This window comes from Triticum dicoccoides, chromosome 5A (genome assembly GCF_002162155.2).
Source record: "Triticum dicoccoides isolate Atlit2015 ecotype Zavitan chromosome 5A, WEW_v2.0, whole genome shotgun sequence".
Taxonomy (NCBI): Eukaryota; Viridiplantae; Streptophyta; class Magnoliopsida; order Poales; family Poaceae; genus Triticum; species Triticum dicoccoides.
Window position 1 is genome coordinate 398,900,771 of NC_041388.1, and position 14,410 is coordinate 398,915,180.

Here is a 14,410-nt window from a genome sequence, read left to right on the forward strand (position 1 = left end):
CCGGCCGAACATATTATCTTTCCTTTGTTACGAAGTTATTTCTGAGAGTTTGCTTTTTCGACCAGGACTGGCTAACAAAGGCGAAGTTGATTCGGTGTTCGACCCCCCTCCCTGAGGGTTTGGAGAACCCGGTATTGGAAAAGATGCTCCTGACCGCACCTTGCCCGGATCCCTTGAAGGAAAATACTGTGGAGGGTAATGCGGGCGGACATGGGCCCCCAACGCTGCCTATTCTAACCGAGGGAGCGAGCGTCTCCGCGAAGGAAGACGACCGGAAGAGGAAAAGGACTGCGCCCAGGAATTCGGAAGCCGAAGCTTCCAAACGGGAGAAGAAATCTTCCACCGGTGGCCCTACCTTGGGGGGCGCTGCTGCCGCACAAAGTCCGCGGGGGGATCAATTCTCCCGGGAGTCGTAAGTGACCCGGAAACTTTAATAGTACAGATATGCCATCCTTTTCTTCTGAGAAAATAACCACCGCATATATTTGTGCAGTTCGGGCCTTAGCCCCTCTCAAATGAGCTCGTGTTTGGGGGATCTTCTTCCAGAGATGATGGAGAGCGAGACGCCTCCTCCGGACTCCTCCGCTCCGGAAGCGGGCGACCCCGAAGTGTCGTCGCGGAGGGCCTCTCCAAGTGCGGAGAGGCCAGAAGGTGATCCAATTGATCCCCGAGGCTCCCAGTGTCCGGCTCCCGAAGAGAGTAGACAAAAGAGTCCGGCACCGTCTAGTGTGCGATCGGACGTTCTAAGGGAGTTGGTGGGGCGAGCGGCCATCTCAGATGATCACCGTGTGCTGATGAATATGGTGATGGAGAGGATATCGTCCACCGAAAGCGGATTGCATGAAGCTTCTATGAGTCTACTAACAGGCTTTGAGGTACGTAAAAAGGAATGTATAATAGTCCTGCACATGTTAGGTGTGCCCTGTGTAGATAGTAGCCCCTGAGACTCTGGTTGTCGTTGGAAACGATGACGAATGGAGGATCATACTCCCAGGTAATAACCATACTGCCTTTTTGTGCAGGAGATGGAAACTCCGGTGGCCAGCCGAACTAGCTAGTTTTCCCGTTTAGAACGGCAGTTGGATGCGGCAGATGCCGACATCGAGCTTGTTAACAGAAGGCTTGACGAGGCGCAGGGTAAGTATCCTTGTCTGGTAAACGCCACATAGGAAGAGTATGATGCCAGTGTTTTTAACATGTTATGACTGCATATGGAGCTGCCACTGTTGAAGCCTTGTGGGCGGAACTTGCCCGAGCCAAGGAACAAGCCAGATTGGGTAATGCGGCTACTTTGAAGGCGGCCGAAGAGTTGCGAGCCGAGAAGGCCGCAGATGGCGAGAGCTGGAAGAAGATGGCCAATATGGCCGTAGAATTAAAAGCCGCCGTAGACCGTTGCCGGGCTCTTGAAAAGGAGAACCAGGCGAAGGCATCGGAGCTTGAGAAGGCTGCTGTAACGGGAAAAGACCTCCGCTCTGCTATGAGGGCAAAGAAGGAGGAGCTGCGGGAAGCCGGGGATATTGTAGCCGGGAAGTCCTTTATTTTGCAGAGGAAGTACGGAGATCCACGGTATGCCCCTCTGGATCAGCTGTGGAGTTCGGAGGATGCGTATATGGATCTGGCGGCGAGCGCTGCCAATGCGGCCAATTACTTCCAGAGTCAGACGAACCGTGAAGTAGACCAGCTGTTTTGGAAGCAATTCCTTTCTCCCGAGCGTCCGCTTTTGTTGACGGACCAATTAGCCGAATGGGCCGAACTAAATAGGTTGTCCGGACTCTCCATGAGGTCTGTTGTGGATCAACTATGGCTGGGAAGGTCAAAATCGAGCAGCTATTTCAGCTTGGTGCAGCAGGTCCTCGATGTGGTACCGCGCATAAATGCGATGAAGAGGTCGGCGTGCATAGAAGGTGCACGGATGGCCTTTGCCCGTGCTAAAGCATACTGGGCAGAGATGGATGCTACCACTGTTGCGGCGCAGGATTCGGCCATAGGTCGAAGGGCTGCTGAGCACTACTTTGAGGAAGTTCTTAAGGGTGCTTGTTTGATAGAGACCCAGTGCTCAAAAAATATTATGTTTGAATGACATGTAATCTCATTGTAAGTGAAATGCTTTTTAGATTTTTATGAGGCTACTTTTATACTTTTGCCTGGAAGTAATGTGATGCCTCCTGGGCGGCCGTTTATGTATACATGTGTGTAACCTGAAAGATTGCAGTCGTCGGCTTCAACCCCCACACATATAATGCAGAGGTGTTCGCAAAAACACATGTTCAAACTTAACCCAATGTCTTGGTCCTATTAAGGAGGTGATAGCGGAGTGAGCGAGGCAACCGGACTATAATGCTTTAACACTTTCACTTAGCCATAGGAGTTTGACAGTGGGGCTACTAGATAGCCCCTGGTGGCTCCGCACTCTCCCGATCCCGAGGTGCGTATATGCCTGGCCGGAAAGCGGAACATTCCCATGGGTCATCGAGTGGTTGACCAGTCTCACGCTAGATCATGACAGTCAGTTTTCGGCTTTCTCTACTGAGGTGCTCGTCCGGATGAACCAGGGCACAATCGCAGTAGTTCTCCTGGTGCTACCTTAGCCGGTAAAGCAGAACGTAAGGCACCCAAACACAGGAGCCGGGCAAACCCAACATTTGACCAAAGACAATGATTTGGAGCTGATGCATATAGGGCCAAACTCGCGACGCCAAACACTCCCTAGGGTATACAGTCTTTGTGGTATAAACCGGGCCTGAAGAATGGCCTTTGTAAGAAGCCCCTTGTGTCCAGGTACGTGCATTGTTCTGGCGTGGCCACATGCCAAGACGTCAGCATCCTTCCCAACGGTGGATATGTATCAACAAGAGACAGTAAAAAAGGTTTACGCCGGGTCTTAATCTAAAAAGAATCCTTGGGTCGGGTCCCTGCTGCACATCTGCGCCTGTGTCTCCGTTGTGCCGTATCCTGGACGGGTGTAGCACGATGATCATCTGTACAAGAGAGGAATTTAGGTAAAAAGGTTGTCGTGCAAAAGGATAGTTTTCTAAAGAAACCATGTATAATTCAAGATAAGAAGAAATCGCCACTCGTCTGCGTGCGTTGAGCCCCTTGTACTTTTGAAAGATAGGGGTGTGACCGTTTATTCGATATGAGTAGCGGCGCCGGACTTGATTAGTTGTGTCTGAGGTCTTGACGACCTATTGGATGCTTTTGCTGGTCCGGGCGCCTTTAGTGTGCGGCTGCCAAGGCAGCCTCACTCTCTTCGACGCGCAGAGATCGCTTGATACTTCCGTGCACTGAAATGATGCCACGTGGACCGGGCATCTTGAGTGTTAGGGAGGCGTAGTGTGGTATTGCATTAAAGCGAGCGAAAGCTTCGCGTCCGAGTAGTGCTTGATAGCCACTTTTAAACGGAGCGATGTGGAAAGTTAAATGCTCGCGACGGAAGTTATCGGGGGAGCCGAATATAACTTGTAGTAGGAGGGAGCCCGTACAACAAGCCCCTGGGCCTGGCGTTACTCCTTTAAAGGTAGTATTGCTATGGCGAATTTGTGTTGGGTCTAACCCCATCCCGTGGATTGTATCCTGATATATTAGGTTTAGGCTACTGCCGCCATCCATCAAGACTCGTGTGAAGTGGTATCCTCCAATTACTGGGTCTAATACCAGTGCAGCCCATCCTGCGTGTCGGATACTTGATGCGTAATCACGATGGTCGAAGGTGATCGGTTGAGACGACCAGTGGCGGGACTTCGCGGTGACAGGCACTTGGGTAAATTTTTCAGGGAGTGTCGCATTGTTTTTTCTCTTGATCATGTGTAACACGTTTACTATTTTGACTTCGGGTGGAAATTTCTTTTGTTCCCCCTTGTCTTGTTTGGGAGGTTCGTCCTCGTCTTCACTTGGTGTATCCTCCCCCTTGTGTATGGTGTTAAGCTTGCCGGACTGCTTGAAGACCCAACATTCTCTGTGGGTATGATTAGCAGGTTTGCTAGGGGTACTATGGATCTGACATACTTGGTCCAGAATTTTGTGGAGGCTGGACAGTTCATCCCTGGTGCCTTTGGAAGGCGTCTTTTGGTTTGGCCGAGGGACTTTGAATCCGGCATTAACTGCTGTGCCCTTCATGTTGTCTTCTTTATTCTGGCGTTTGTTATTGCTGTTGCGCCGTGATTTCCCGTTTCCATCTCTAACTTCAGATGTATTGGGGTCGCTGGTGCTGCATCTGGCTAGCCAGCTGTCCTCACTCGCGCAAAAGTGGGTCATGAGGTTTGTTAATGCGGCCATCGTTCTCGGTTTGTTTTGGCCGAGGTGTCTGGCGAGCCATTCATCGCAGACGCTGTGCTTGAAAGCCGCTAAGGCTTCGGCATCTGGGCAGTCGACGATCTGGTTCTTTTTAGTAAGAAACCTATTCGAAAGCTTTCAGGCTGACTCTCCGGGCTGCTGAGTTATGTGACTCAGGTCGTCCGCATCCGGAGGTCGGACATAAGTCCCTTGAAAGTTTGCCCGAAAGGCGTCTTCGAGCTCTTCCCAACTTCCAATGGAGCTTTCGGGGAGGCCTTTGAGCCAGTGACGAGCTGGCCCTGTGAGTTTGAGAGGTAAGTACTTGATGTCATGGAGATCATCCCCTCGAGCCATATGTATATGAAGGATATAGTCCTCAATCCAGACCCCAAGGTCCGTTGTTCTGTCATATGCCTCTATGTTTATGGGCTTGAATCCCTCTGGAAATTCATGGTCGAGCACCTCATCGGTGAAACATAGGGGGTGTGCGGCACCCCTGTAGCTGGGTGTGCCGCGTTGTTCGGATGTTTGTTGTGTTGCATTGTATGCTAGGGCGCGCTTGCGTGGTCCATAGATGGATCTTGTTGCACCGTCCTTTGGGTGCGAGCCCTCGCATGGGTCGCGTGTTGCATTGTGAGCGGCTTGAATGCCGTTCTGTGGTGGTAGAGGGGTCGTCTATCTGACCGGGTGGCTGCTTTGATATTTGGTTGTGGGGGGTCTGAGGCCTCCTCATCAAATTCGGGTAGCAGCTTCCACTTTGGGTAGCTCTTGGAGGGGCGATTGCTACCGTACCTTGCTACAGTGTTGAGTATTTTGCTCCATCTGAATTGGAGCGTGTTTTGCGCGGCCTTGAGCCTCCGCTTCTGCTTTTTGAGGCTCCTTGCGGTGGCAATGAGCCTTTTACGGGCATTCTGCTGCTCCGAGTGCCTGTCCGGCGTTATGTCGTCCGGACCATTATCATTGATAGGATTTGTTTGTTCGGTTTGATTATCCGGATTGCCATTGTCTGGCAGCGGTTCGCCCTGCTCCAGCGCTGGATCAGTATGATCGCTATTTCTGTCGAGGCGGGATTTGTGGCGGCGCTTGCATTGCCGCTTTGACTGCTTTTCGAGGGAACAATCCTTGGTGCATTCTTCCGCTCCGCGCTGTCATATTTGGGTGCGTCCACCATGTATACGTCATGTGACGAGGTGGTGTTCCAGGGCTCGATAGGCGCTGATTCTTCATCGTCTTCTTCATCGGCGTCCATATCGTTAATGTCGTCGGAGTTGAAGTCGAGCATGTCATTTAAATCGTCGACAGTGGCTACCAAGTGGGTGGTGGGCGGGTTTTGAATTTCTTCATCGTCCGAATCCTAACCTTGCTGACCGTAGTCCGTCCAGGGTTCTCCTGGTAAAGAGAGAGAGTTCAGTGACTTCAGGATATCGTGAAAGGCGAGTGCTGAAAGACGTCCGTGGCCGTGAACTCCATGATCAGCGCCCAATCAGATTCGCTCGGCAGGGGCGCGGAGAGTTCGGAGTCCGGAGAAGAATCCGGCTCCATGGAGTCACGAGTCTTGGTGAGTACGGGCTGGTGTTCGGCTCAACCGCCATTGGGATCATAGCCCCCGAGGTGGCGTCCAACCGCCCATCCTCGATCGGCGCAGTCGGCTCCGAACTAAGGGTCGGAGCCGATGCGGGTGCGGCCTCCAGGGCACTGTTCGGCGGCAGAGCTAGATCATGCTCGTCGTGACAGAGCGGCGCGCTCGGCAGTGGTTCGAATCCGTCGAAGATCAAGTCCCCGCGGATGTCGGCCGTATAGTTTAAACTTCCGAATCTGACCTGACGGCCAGGGGCATAGCTTTCGATCTGCTCTAGATGGCCAAGTGAATCGGCCCGTAGTGCGAAGCCGCCAAAGACGAAGATCTGTCCGGGGAGGAAGGTCTCACCCTAGACTGCATCGCCATTGATGATCGTAGGAGCCATCGGGCCTGACGGCGACGGCACAGAGGAGCTCTCAATGAAAGCACCAATGTCGGTGTCAAAACCGGCGGATCTCGGGTAGGGGGTCCCGAACTGTGCGTCTAGGCCGGATGGTAACATGAGGCAAGGGACACGAAGTTTTACCTAGGTTCGGGCCCTCTTGATGGAGGTAAAACCCTACGTCCTGCTTGATTAATATTGATGATATGGGTAATACAAGAGTTGATCTACCACGAGATTAGAGAGGCTAAACCCTAGAAGCTAGCCTATGGTATGATTGTTGATGTGTATGTTGTCCTACGGACTAAACCCCCCTGGTTTATATAGACACCGGATAGGGTTAGGGTTACATAGAGTCGGTTACAATGGTAGGAGATCTGAACATCCGTATCTCCAAGCTTGCCTTCCACGCCAAGGAAAATCCCTTCCGGACACGGGACGGAGTCTTCAATCTTGTATCTTCATAGTCCAGGAGTCCGGCTGAAGGTATAATTCGGCTATCCGAACACCCCCTAATCCAGGACTCCCTCAGTGCCCCTGCCCCCGTATATAAAGGAGCAAGGGGGGAGGCCGGCCGGCCCTGTTGGGCGCGCCAGGAGGAGGAGTCCTCCTAGTAGGAGTAGGACTCCCCTCTTTCCTACTCCTACTAGGAGGGGGAAAGGAAGGGGGAGAAGGAGAAGGAAATGGGGGCGCCCCCCTTCCTAGTCCAATTCGGACCAGAGGGGGAGGGGCACGCGGCCTGCGCTGGCCGGCCCCTCTCTCTCCACTAGGGCCCAACAAGGCCCATTAACCCCCGGGGGGTTCTGGTAACCCCTCCAGCACTCCGGTAAAATCCCGATTTCACCCGGAACTCTTCCGATGTCCAAATGTAGGCTTCCAATATATCAATCTTTATGTCTCGACCATTTCGAGACTCCTCGTCATGCCCGTGATCATATCTGAGACTCCGAACTACCTTCGGTACATCAAAACATATAAACTCATAATACCGATCATCACAGAACTTTAAGCGTGCGGACCTACGGGTTCGAGAACTATGTAGACATGACCGAGACATGTCTCCGGTCAATAACCAATAGCGGAACCTGGGTGCTCATATTGGTTCCAACATATTCTACGAAGATCTTTATCGGTCAAACCGCATACCAACATACGTTGTTCCCTTTGTCATCGGTATTTTACTTGCTTGAGTTTGATCATCGGTATCTTAATACCTAGCTCAATCTCGTTAGCGGCAAGTCTTTTTACTCGTTCCGTAATGCATTATCCCGCAACTAACTCATTAGTTTCATTGCTTGCAAGGATTATAGTGATGTGCATTACCGAGAGAGCCCAGAGATACCTCTTCGCCAGCCATTCGGGGTATCGAACTTCTTGGATTGTACATGCCGCCTCCAGCTTGCGTGTCTCTTGGACGATGAAGGCCTGCTTCTCGGCGGACTACCGTCTTGCTCGCTGCTTCATAGGACGTACATTGGGGCACACCTTTAGATGATGCTGGATTACCTCTCTCGGGACCCCTACCAGTTGATCAAGCTCCCACGCGAATATCTCCTTGTTCACGTGCAAGAACCTCACCAAAGCTTCTTCTTGCCCCAAGTTGAGGCCGGTTCCTATGGTGAAGGTGGCTCCCGAAGACCCATCCTCGTTAACCGGCACCTGCTTGGTCTCTACCTTGTCTTGGGTGAACAACTGCTTTTTCTTGGTGGGCACGACCTCCTTGGCCTCCGGCGCGCCGGCGCCGGCTGGCTGCACCGCTACCGCAGTCTTGAAGGTGAGCCTGAGCACCATCATGGCCTCCTTAGCGTCCCCTTGGACGGTGAGGATGCCCTTGCTCCCTGGCATCTTCATGAGGTTGTAAGCTGGGTGAGTTGCAGCCATGAACTAAGCGAGGGTCGGGTACCCGAGGATGGTATTGTACGGGAGACCGATGCGGGTGATGTCGAAGTCCACCAGCTCGGTGCGATAGTTATCCCGCATGCCAAAGGTGACAGGGAGGCGGATCTGCCCCAAGAGGTGAGCAGCTCCACCGCCCACCCCTGTGAAGGGCTTGCTGAGGCCGAGCCGTTCGAGCGGCACATGAAGAAGGCTGAAAGCTTCTACGGAGAGCAGGTTGAGACCAGCGCCGCCGTCAATGAGCGTCTTGGTGATGGCCATGTTGCAAATGGTGGGCGTGCAGAGCATCGGAAGCATCCCTGAGCCGGCGGTGGAGCCGGGGTGGTCTTCCGAGTCGAAGGTGAGGTCGGCTTCCGGCGCGGCCCAACCCGGCGGAGCCCTCGGGCGCTTGGAGGCGGCCCAATCTGGCGGAAGAAAGGCTTGATGTGGTGATCTGAAGGAGGTGCTTGGGAGCCGCCCAGCAACGCTGCGACTGCGTGGTGTACCCGTGTAGCGCGCAGTGAAGAGGTCGCGGAGTTCCCCCCAAGACGTCACCGTGGATCCTGGGAGGCCGAGCAGCCAGGCGCGCGGCTCGTCGGCGAGGGCCAGGGGGAACAAGTTGGCCATGATCTTGTCGTCACCTCCGGCTTCGAGGGCGGCCTCCTCGTATGCTACCAGGAAGAGCGCCGAGTCTGCCACACCGTCGTAACGCGGCGGCATCTCCGGCCTGAACTTGACCGGCCACAGCACCCGTCGGAGAGCAGGGGCCAGGGCTCGGTACCCAGACTCCCCGCTGTAGGTGCCGGCCGAGGAGGTCGGTGGTGAGGTACCTGTCATGGGAATGCGGTGAAGCGGTACGGGGTGCTGGTTGATGGAGAAAAGCTCCGGCGCACCCCTACCTGGCGCGCCAAATGTCGGGGTTGGGGTCCCGGCAAACCCTTAAGGTTCGAACACTGGGGTGCGCGCGAAGTCTATCCCTCCGACCGATCTACGCTCTAGCTTGCTAGGATCTTGCGGACAAACTCGACGAACTCACAACACAGATGGACACAGGGTTTATACTGGTTCGGGCCACCGTTGCGGTGTAACACCCTACTACAGTGTGGTGGTGTTGGATTGCCTCTTGGGCTGATGGTGACAATACAAGGGAAGAACAGCCTCCTGAGGTTGAGGCGTTCTTGGGCTCGGTGAGCTTGTGTGTCCTCCCCCCTCTCTTCACTGTGGTGGCTAGTCCTATTTATAGAGGCGCTGGTCCTCTTCCCAAATATTGAGCGGGAAGGGAGCCAACAATGGCGGGCTAATTTGAAGGGGGACAGCTAGTGCAAGCTATCTTGACAAAAGTAGTCTTCGCTTGCACAAAGTTCTGGTGGTGACGTTGTTCTGGGCTCCACGATGACCTCCGTCTTGCAGTCCTTGGTCTTGGTCTTGTTGCACCGAAATGGCAACCTTTGCCTGATGCCTCGGTACTCCATGGCTGCGCTTGCCCCCTTTGCACCAAAGAGGAAACAAGGACGCTGTGCGCGCTGGCACCTGCCTGGTGCCGATCGTCACGGCTCACGTCACGAAAGCCTCGTGAGGTTCCCCCCGCCCTGATATCTCCGCTCCTCGTGAGCCTGCCCAGCTAGGCCACTACGGAGGAGATCTCACGTTGTCCGCTTCGCGAGGCTTGGCCCCTCGCGATGGTCTTGAGTGCTTTGCTGGTGAAGATGGGCCATAGGGCCTGCTGGCTCAGCCACGCCGTGGGCCGCAGGCAGGCAAGTCTGGGGACCCCCGTTCCCAGAACGCCGACAATTATGAACAGTGGCTTTGCCACAAACACTATGTCAACTATATGATCATGCTAAACAATATGACTATGATGAACGTGTCATGATAAACGGGATGGTGGAAAGTTGCATGGCAATATATCTCGGAATGGCTATGGAAATGCCATAATAGGTAGGTATGGTGGCTGTTTTGAGGAAGATATAAGGAGGTTTATGTGTGAAAGAGTGTATCATATCACGGGGTTTGGATGCACCGGCGAAGTTTGCACCAACTCTCAATGTGAGAAAGGGCAATGCACGGTACCGAAGAGGCTAGCAATGATGGAAAGGTGAGAGTGCGTATAATCCATGGACTCAACATTAGTCATAAAGAACTCACATACTTATTGCAAAAATCTACAAGTCATCAAAAACCAAGCACTACACGCATGCTCCTAGGGGGATAGATTGGTAGAAAAGACAATCCCTCGTCCCCGACCGCCACTCATAAGGAGGACAATCAAAGAACACCTCATGTTTCAAATTTGTTACATAACGTTTACCATATGTGCATGCTACGAGACTTGCAAACTTCAACACAAGTATTTCTCAAATTCACAACCACTCGACTAGCACAACTTTAATATCACTACCTCCATATCTCAAAAAAATCATCAAGCATCAAACTTCTCTTAGTATTCAAAACACCCATAAGAAAGTTTTTACTAATCTTGAATACCTAGCATATTAGGATTATTTAAGCAAATTACCATGCTATTTAAGACTCTCAAAATAATCTAAGTGAAGCATGAGAGATCAATATTTTCTATAAAACAAATCCACCACCGTGCTCTAAAAGATATAAGTGAAGTACTAGAGCAAAACTATATAACTCAAAAGATATAAGTGAAGCACATAGAGTATTCTAATAATTTCCGAATCATGTGTCTCTCTCTCAAAAGGTGTGTTCAGAAAATATGATTGTGGTAAACTAAAAAGCAAAGACTCAAATAATACAAGACGCTCCAAGCAAAACACATATCATGTGGTGAATAAAAATATAGCTCCAAGTAAAGTTACCGATGAAAGTAGACGAAAGAGGGGATGCCTTCCGGGGCATCCCCAAGCTTTGGCCTTTTGATGTCCTTAGATTATCTTGGGGGTGCCATGGGCATACCCAAGCTTAGGCTCTTGCCACTCCTTGTTCCATAATCCATCAAATCCTTACCCAAAACTTGAAAACTTCACAACACAAAACTTAAAGTAGAAAATCTCGTGAGCTCCGTTAGCGAAAGAAAACAAAAAACCACTTCAAGGTAATGTAATGAACTCATTCTTTATTTATATTGGTGTTCAACCTACTGTATTCCAACTTCTCTATGGTTTATAAACTATTTTACTAGCCATAGATTCATCAAAATAAGCAAACAACACACGAAAAACAGAATCTGTCAAAAACAGAACAGTCTATAGTAATCTGTTGCTAGCGCAAGATCTGGAACCCCAAAAATTCTAAAATAAATTTCTGGACGTGAGGAATTTATCTATTAATCATCTTCAAAAATAATTAACTAAATATCACTTTCTAAATAAAAATGGCAGCAGTTCTCGTGAGCGCTAAAGTTTCTGTTTTTTACAGCAAGATTAACAAGACTTTCCCCAAGTCTTCCCAACGGTTCTGCTTGGCCCAAACACTAATTAAACACAAAAAAACAACCAAAACAGAGGCTAGATAAATTATTTATTACTAAACAGGAGCAAAAATCAAGAAAAAAATTAAAATTGGGTTGCCTCCCAACAAGCGCTATCGTTTAACGCCCCTAGCTAGGAATAAAAAGCAATGATAGATCTAAGTATTGCCATCTTTGGTAGGTAATTCTTCAATGAGGCATCTACCATCCTTAGGAATTTCTTTATTTTTATTGATTATCAAACTTTTAGGCACAAGATCGAAAAATTCATTTGTAACAAATGGTTCCTTAATGATAGCAAAAAGATTGGGATGAATACTTATAGATTTGAGATCCGCGGTTTCCTTACTAGAGGATTCACCCTTATTTTTAGGAACATACATAAGCTTGGCAATTTTAGTGGGAGGACTTGGAGTATTCTTTACGGAAGAAAAAGCGGTTCCCAAGTTGGTAATAATATCCTCAAGTTTATCGATTCTAGTGGAATGTTGATTTATTTTCTCATTAACTATAGGTTCCTTTTCTTTAATATTTTTCAAGTGACTCCTACTTTAGATCCATATTGAGTGATTCGGTTGTGGATCTTTTTATCCAAATTTTCAATTAACTCTACATTAGCAACCTTATTTTCAATAATTTCAAGTCTTTGCATTACATGCTCCAAAGATAACATAGTTCCATTAACCAAAAGAGGGGGTAAGCCAAAAAAAAATCTATCCTAGCATTATAAGAATCAAAAGTATGGCTACCCAAGAAGTTCCCTCCGGTAATGGTATCAAGGATATATCTGTACCAAGGAGTAGCTCCTACATAAATATTGCGAAGAAGAATGAAAGTAGATTGCTTCCTGGTAGATCTATTTTGAGCATTGCAAATTCTATATCAGACGTCTTTTAGATTTTCTCCCTCCCTTTGCTTAAAATTTAGAACTTCATTCTCGGGATACAACGGAGGGCTCGCCATAACGACAAGCAAATGGAAAAGAGGCGAACGAAAAAGAGAGGGAGGATAGAGAGAGAGGGCGAATAAAACGGCAAGGGTGAAGTGGGGGCGGAGGAAAACGAGAGGCAAATGGCAAATAATGTAATGCGGGAGATAAGGGTTTGTGATGGGTCTTGGTATGTTGACTTTTGCGTAGACCTCCCCGGCAATGGCGCCATAAATCCTTCTTGCTACCTCTTGAGCATTGTGTTGGTTTTCCCTTGAAGAGGAAAGGGTGATGCAGCAAAGTAGCGTAAGTATTTCCCTCAGTTTTTGAGAACCAAGGTATCAATCTAGTAGGAGGCTACTTGCGAGTCCCTCGCACCTACACAAAACAAATAAATCCTCTCCACCAACGCGATAATGTAGCGACCCGACCTCAGACGGTCAAGTCTCTGTGCTTAAGTGTCAGCCCTGGATCGGTATGCTGACACACAAAGTACTCGAGGATTTATAATAGAGGTAAATCACATGTATAAATTAATGTAAATACTATTACCTCAATCCAAATAGCGGAAGTAACAACAAGGTTGTGGATTCCCATCAACACCAACGGCAAAGTTGAGTGTAGAAATCGTAACCCTAACGTATCACTTACCCATCGTAAGAATCCTGCAACATGAGACGTTGCAGCCACAAAGGGTCTGTACATTGAATGTACTGGCAAATTCACACCATAGGATAATGCTGAATAAAGGCTATCACTACATGCATATTTGGCTGGTGGAAAAGCTCTATGGTTATAATGTTTTTTGCGAAAAGCCAATTTTTCCCTACAACAAAGGAATAGATTTTAATTTAACTATCATGGTAGTTGAAACATCATTGAGAAGGTTCCTCCAACTCAATCCAATTAAGGCAATTATCAACCCAACAATATTAATTTAGAGTGATGAGATACTTAAGATACTCCAAGTACTAGATACTCAAGATTGTCCATAACCGGGGACACGACTAACCATGATTAGTTTGTACACTCTGCAGAGGTTTGCACACTTTTCCCCACAAGACTCGATCTCCTATGTTGGTTTTCTCGCACTACAGGGTGTTTGAGAAACGGATGACCAAGACACAGTCTTTCAGAAACATTAACTCTCTACTCCGGGAAGACCATACCAAACCTACAATCCCACTACCTGCTGATCCACCTCTTCAAGAGCTTCACGTAACTTACTCAACTATGCTAGAGCCCATAATAGCTTGTGGCTGCACACGGAAGTTTCTAGCATGAATAATCTCAGTTCCCTTTGAGCCTGGGTGGCGGTCCATAGGAAGATCACACGGGTACTCCGGGATTTCCAAAAATACAGGCAACACTGGGTACTCCAGGTGCCTCAATCCACCCAGATGTGTATTTAAATTGCCACCTTAAGTTGAACCATTAATTAACAATCTCACATCTGTCATGAATTTCACTCACCCAAACCACGTCTACGAGCATAGCATAGCAATATAAGCAACGCCTGGAAGTAACTCCCAAGGGTTTTAATATAACAGGGTAATAGGTTCTACCTCATCAACTACTTCCCAACCCACATATTAATGACATCCTAACCATGCAATGTTTGAGGATTGGAACTAATGCATAAAAACTGGGTGATAAGGGTATGATCAAAATGTGAACTTGCCTGCAATGTTGATGACGATGATTCGCACTCATAACTCCTGATAGTTCTACTCGTCAAAGATCGGAAAGAACGAAGAGGACGATTCAAAAAGCACCAAAACTAACCAAATAACTCTTGCAACATAAAATAATTTCTAACCGTACCAAAATTATGTGTATTTGGCCTTATCAGAAATTTTAGGTCAAGAGCTTCGATTTGCAAAAAGAATCAACTCAAACGGAGTTACGAAACTCAAGTTATGATCAAATGAAGTTTGA